This window comes from Sinocyclocheilus grahami, unplaced genomic scaffold (assembly GCF_001515645.1).
Source record: "Sinocyclocheilus grahami isolate Dianchi unplaced genomic scaffold, SAMN03320097.WGS_v1.1 scaffold545.1, whole genome shotgun sequence".
NCBI lineage: Eukaryota > Metazoa > Chordata > Actinopteri > Cypriniformes > Cyprinidae > Sinocyclocheilus > Sinocyclocheilus grahami.
Window position 1 is genome coordinate 579,208 of NW_015505724.1, and position 5,955 is coordinate 585,162.

The 5,955-nt window shown below is 39.4% G+C and overlaps 1 long non-coding RNA gene across 1 annotated transcript; it reads right to left on the minus strand.

The window, feature by feature from the left end:
• Positions 1–3,985: 3,985 nt before the first annotated feature.
• LOC107555810 (uncharacterized) lies at positions 3,986–4,475 on the minus strand. The gene is made up of 3 exons (XR_001605199.1): positions 4,416–4,475; positions 4,287–4,328; positions 3,986–4,216 (listed from the first exon to the last, which is right to left on the minus strand). It is a non-coding gene; the product is annotated as an uncharacterized lncRNA (long non-coding RNA).
• Between the last annotated feature and the right edge of the window lie 1,480 nt (positions 4,476–5,955).

Below are 5,955 nucleotides of genomic sequence, written 5' to 3' on the forward strand. Positions count from 1 at the left end.
AATCAAAACTAATTAGAGTACCAAGTCGACCTAGCAGAGAATGCCCACAAGGGGGAGTTCAAGAAGTGTTAGATACTTAAACAGCCTGCCCTCTAGTGTTAGTTTAAGGTACTGTGCCTTAACTCCACTCGTGCTTAAACTGATCGCGTTTAGTGTGAGACTACTCTCATTCTAACGGAATTTACTGCAGCTATCACAAGAACACTGAGACACAAATTCCAACAGATTCTTACAGTTTGTGCAACTTAACTGCTTAATGATGTGTAACAGGATTTCTTCGCTGCCAGTACACAATTACAAATTTTGAACAACAGGGTTTCTTCACTGTTGTTATGCAAATTTCACTTGATCAAGATTTTAAAAGCTCCCATTTACATTTCAATCAGTTTACTGGTTCGCAGTGTTCTTATGATCAGATCTGCATTAGGCACGCATTAGATAGCTACTCTAATGGTTAAACCTAAGGGAGTGAGATCGTCTAGTTGAATGAAATTGGAATACGCAATGACTTCAATCTAGCGATACAATCAGATAAGGCCTTTAAAGGCCATTTCGCTCAAATCAATCTTTAATCGCAATGCAGGAAGATTTCTTAGTTCCAACAGGCGATTTTGATAATATTAAAATGTACTGTAAAGAGATTTCTTCGTCTTTAGAGAACAATTTTAATATTATGAACTGCAGTTTACTTTAAAAATTAACAGTGACTAAATGTTAGACAAATAGAGGATGTAAAAATACAGTACTGGAGGTGGCTTTGAACCATCCAATCAAAAGAGTGAGTTCACGCTGCGACTTGTCTCACTCTAAGCGTGCATAATATAAAAGCACAAATAAATTGATACTGAGTTTGCTCACAAACCAAGTTTGAATGTGCCCGTATTCTCCACCAAATCTGTAGTAAATCAGCTCAAAAGGGAAATATTTATGACTAATTATAACTGGTTATAATTAATAATAAATATTTAGATTAGATCTTAGAATTAACTCTAGCAGAATCAATATTACAATTATTTGATCTGTTCGTCCACCGAGCAGACAGTATAATCCACTGACTTCAAATTGTGAGCAGCAATCAGAGGAAATCAGTTGTGAATATAAGGGATTTAATAAATGAAGCTATATCTAACATATAACTAACTAAGCAAAACACATATATACAGAATGAAGCAAAGTAAGGAAAAGAGAGAGGAAAGTAAAAGAATGGCAGTATTTGACATCAGTTTTAAACACATTGCATTGGCTTTGATTGCTGAACAAGAGTCCTGATGTGGTAGACAACGGAGGTCTTTGATGAGTTCTTTAGGAGTGAGCTGGAAGTTTACTTTTGGTTCTTCTGAAGGTAGGAAAGTCCACAGCGAATCGAAGTTACTTGAAGATAAAAACTGCTGAAAAACAAACTCAAGAGGAGAGTCTTGAGAGTCTTAGTGTGTCGTCCCAAAAGAAGAGGTTTTTCTGAGCAAAGATCATTTCGGGCTAATGACTTTTGAGGGTTCCTATTCACCCCCATCTTTGGGTGGAATAGCCAATACCAGGCTTGAATTTTTTTAGCGGGAGAAGTTTCCTTTGTCTCCCTTCATGGCCCATTTGCAAGTTTTATGGCCGGTCTGGAATTGGTGCAGTTTTAACCCAAAATATAGTACAAATCGTATGATACGTTTCACAATCACATACTGTACATCATTGTTTGAGGAACAAAGAGCAGATAATATTGATACCAAGAAAAAAACATTTAGAATATATTAAACCAGAGATACATCCATACAGCTGAATATCAGCGTTTAGGGCTTAATTAATACAAATAATGACTGGTAACTCAGCTAATCTAATAGGGAAACGTACAAACAACATATGCAATATACCAGATATATTTGTAACTGATTCATTATTGTCTAAATAGAGTAAAGGTCTTTACGTGTGTGTGTTTGTGTTATGTGAGCCTGTTGTAGTTTGCTGGTCAGCCAGGCCCATCGGCGCCTGGCACCGGGGGTGGGGGGGGGGGGAAATTTATTGAGTGGGGGCGAGGTGGTGGTAATCCACTTGTCTTTGGAAACAGACGTGTTTGAAGTCAGATGGGGAGATGCGAGTGGTGGAGCTGTTCAACATCTCCTTGATAGTGAGAGGAACTTGGCATTTGGCAATTTAGCCCCTATATAAATGTAATGTCTGTGACCAGGACTGTAATTTATATGCAAATGTCAAAGGCTAAAAGGGGTCTCTTAAGCCATAAACCCCAAAGACCATGCATGACTCTACGCAGACGCTACAACTGCTAGGTGGTTGTCCTGCATCTTCAATAAACAAGCTACAAGCAATTTTGCTTGGTTGGAACCGCAGCTACACTAATTATGTCTCTATTTGTTTAGAGTTACACAAGCTTCAGTCTGGATCCAGAACACCTGAAAAGAGATGATGCCAACCCTGAAACTACATACAGAACTACCAAATTTTGCTATAAGTTTAATTGCATCATATAATAATTGCTGTTAATAGTGTTCATCGTCTGTTTGATTACGTCTTTAATTGATTTTTCCGTACATTTCTGACATATGTACATTAACTGACAGTCACCACTGATAAGCTACCACTAAATATTGTAGAAACTTAATTTGCTGTAAATTTGCTTTGCAACGATTTGTATGGTGAAAAGCGCTATACAAATAAACTTGAATTGAATTATATGGAATGCCAATCCTGCCATAATTAGAAATAAATTAATAAATGTTCAGAGAAAAGTAAAAAAGCAAAAATTAATAATTGTTTATAATTTTATTTCCTTATTTATGTTTTTTTCCTCCATTTTTTCCACATTTATTTATTTAAGCCTCCAGAGCAGGCTAACATCCAAACTAAGATTAATCCTAGTGATTTATCTGTTAGTTCCGCTGTCAATCCTACTATAAATTAATGTGTTTACAGTCACTCCATGGTCTTCTGTAAATATGTTGCATCATTTTAATTATTCTGCATTAAAATAAGTATGCCTATTTTAGTGTTATTATGAAGACTGTTCATATTGCTGTCAGAGGTTTGATGAATACATGTAACGATTTCAGTCCACTGAAGGCGAGCGTAGTGAAGAACCCAAGTGCAGTTTATTTACAGTGTGATCCAAACATCCAATCTGTGACTTCACTTGACATGAACAGACTTGACTTGACATGAACAGACTTGACTTGACTTGACTAGGCATGAACAGATTTGACGAGGCATGAACAGACTTGACGAGGCATGAACAGACTAGACTCACCGACAGCGGGTTACAACATCAATACGGCTTAAGTCCGATTAAGGTGTTTCCTCTTAACGATGGCGTGCCCTTTGTTGGATGATGTACTAAACGAGGAAGTGTTAATACTCAGACGAGCATTCAGGCATGAAAGAGTCTTTCTAGGAGACAAAGGCTATGCCTGTGAGACATTCCTGTTGACCCCCCTTGCAGACCCCCAAACTCCAGCACAGCAGGCTTACAACCATGCCCATGCCAGAACGAGGGCTCGAATCGAAATGACCTTCGGCCTCCTGAAATCACGATTTCAGTGCCTGCACCACCTGAGGGTCTCCCCAGACAGGGCCTGTGACGTGACTGTTTCCTGCACAGTGCTGCACAATATTGCCAGCCTAAGAAAAGAAAGGGCTCCCAGAGTTGCTTTGGATATTGTCTGGGACAATGCTGCCATCTTCCCAGATAACATAAACAGTAGACTGTTCAGAGAACAAATTATTTCAGTTCATTTTGTTTTGATTTCGCCTATCCTTTAATAAAGCATAATGTATGTCACTCTTTCATGTGTGCATGCATTTTGTTTGACATTAGTAGCACACACTGTGTGGTTATCTTCCCAAATTCTAGTTCCAATTCACTGGATCAGTAACTGTGTACTGGACATTAATGAAAAAGGTACGAGACCACAATGTTTTTGTATTTTAAATTTTTTTATTTTGCTGTCATCACTTGTCAGCTTGGAGCTATTGAGAGAAAAAATAACAATGATTAATACATTGTGCAGTCATGGTTGCAGTGTGAACTGAAATCACTTACTTCTCTCTCTAGTTTCTGGATTTCCAAGTCCAGTTTCCTCAGTGTCTTGCGTTTAATTTCCATCTCAAGGTTCATGTCCTGCAGCTTTTTCTTGTTCACTTCGATCTTGCCCTCTGCCAGCTCTATCTGTCTCTTAAGATGCATTGTGTAGAGACTTCTGACAGTTTGTGAATTCTCTAAAACACCTATCAATTAGCACAGCGGGATTTGTGCATAATGTAGGTTTACTTTAGGCAATACTCACTATGTTACCAGGCTGCTTATCAGGCTGCACAGTGTCTGGATCCTGTTCAAAATATATGTTCTATTAGAATCACATTGCTGACTACTTATCAATTATGAACAAAAAATTTACACAAAATTGACATGACACCTCAAGCCTTCTGGAGTCCAGCGACACCGTCTCATCATCGGCAGAAGTGCACTCCACTGCAGCAGAAGTGCCTTCCCTCTGCCATATTCAATAGAACTCGTATTGATAGTTTTGACAGGATGTGCCAAGCCTATGATTTTAATAAAGAGTACTCATCGGCGGATCATAGTCTGGTGGCTCCAGAAGTGTAAGTGTGTTACCAGACACTGCGAGGTAAGGCAAAGTCAGACAGTCCACATAACAAAATCTAAATATTTGATTGTTTTCCATATGCAGTAGAATGGCAATAATGTACCTTGTATGAAAAGGCCAGTTTCTCTTGCTGGGCCAGAGTCAGTGGCTGTCCTTCCCTGGATCACTTCCATCACTGGCTTCCCTTTATTCAACTCCAGGGCCAGCTCCTCTGCTGTGGTGAGGCCGACCCCCCCCCCCCCATCCTTGTCCTTAATCTTGCCTTTCTGCCAGGTCCTTTTTTGTCCAGACATGGTTGTTCTTTTGGATGGATGGATGCGCATAGTGGATAAGTGTTTGCAATTAATCATACATGTGTTTGCATGAGTAGCATGCATGTCCACTTTTCACATTTAAGGCAAAATTTACAACTGTTAATTTGTGGAAATTACAAATAACTCCTTGAATTGTAATTATGATGGCTTCAGTGGTTGCATGAGTAACATGCATGTCCACTGGTCACATTTAAGGCAAAGTTTACAACTGTTAATTTTTGGAAATTACAAATAACTCTAAAATTGTAATTATGATGGCTTCAGTGGAGCACTGGTTATTTAGACTACTTACACATTCAATCGGTCCGCTATTGTCTGCCAGGCCTTTTCTCTTTGTTTTATTATAGCAGCTGTATTTCCCTTTTTATAAATTATATGTTTCACCTTTTCATATGTTTCCATTAGAAGCTGTTGCTCAGTTGGCGAGAAGTATGCCGCACGGGTTTTATCCATTTTTGCATCATTGATTCTGTGATCAATCCCGTGGTCTGTTTAAGAATGCCGTGAATGTGCACTTATCCCAACTATCTACACCTGGCTTGACATAGCTGCACGTTCTCATCCTGGCTCAGCAAACGTGCAATGGACTAAGCCAGGATGCGCTGATTAAACTAGGTCAAGCCGCGCCTTTTCTGTTATCCTGGCTTTCTTAATTCTACTTTTGAGCAATGCCCCTCTGGCCTTTGTCAGTCATGGCCTCCTAATAATCCCCATCCACTTGATTGGCTCTATGGCTGCATCCGAAACCGCCTACTTCTCTACTATATAGTAGGCGAAAAGCAGTAGGCAAGCGAATAAGTATGTCCGAAACCTCAGTATTCATAAAAGAGTAGGCGAGAATTACCTGGGTGACGAACTAATTCTCATGAGATTTGGACACGCGTCTACTTAAAGTGCATCCGAAACCACCTATTTCTCTACTATATAGTAGGGGAAAAGCAGTAGCCGAGCGAATAAGTATGTCCGAAACCTCAGTATTCATAAAAGAGTAGTCGAGAAGTTCCCGGATGTCCTACTGCTTCTGCCCAGCTTCT